Below are 208 nucleotides of genomic sequence, written 5' to 3'. Positions count from 1 at the left end.
AGGTAAGTCAAGACTTTAGCACAGATCCCATTTAATCTCTTCACGATCTCTGCCTGCAGGGAGAAACACACACACACACACACGCAAACACACACTTTTCTGTTCAGCAAATTCTTCCTTTTTAAAGTTGTCACAAATCCCTACTGTTGCTCAGCTGCAAAAATATAAGCAGACCTACTTGTCTAAGTACATAATTGGACAACAAATA

The 208-nt window shown here is 39.4% G+C and overlaps 1 protein-coding gene across 1 annotated transcript in view; it reads right to left on the bottom strand.

The window, feature by feature from the left end:
- LOC107676942 (amino-terminal enhancer of split-like) overlaps positions 1-208 on the bottom strand; it is a 42,070-nt gene that overhangs the window by 1,795 nt on the left and 40,067 nt on the right. The window lies entirely within an intron of this gene.

Source organism: Sinocyclocheilus anshuiensis, unplaced genomic scaffold, assembly GCF_001515605.1.
Source record: "Sinocyclocheilus anshuiensis isolate Anshui unplaced genomic scaffold, SAMN03320099.WGS_v1.1 scaffold420, whole genome shotgun sequence".
Classification (NCBI taxonomy): Eukaryota; Metazoa; Chordata; class Actinopteri; order Cypriniformes; family Cyprinidae; genus Sinocyclocheilus; species Sinocyclocheilus anshuiensis.
This window is presented reverse-complemented; position numbering and strand designations above follow the sequence as displayed.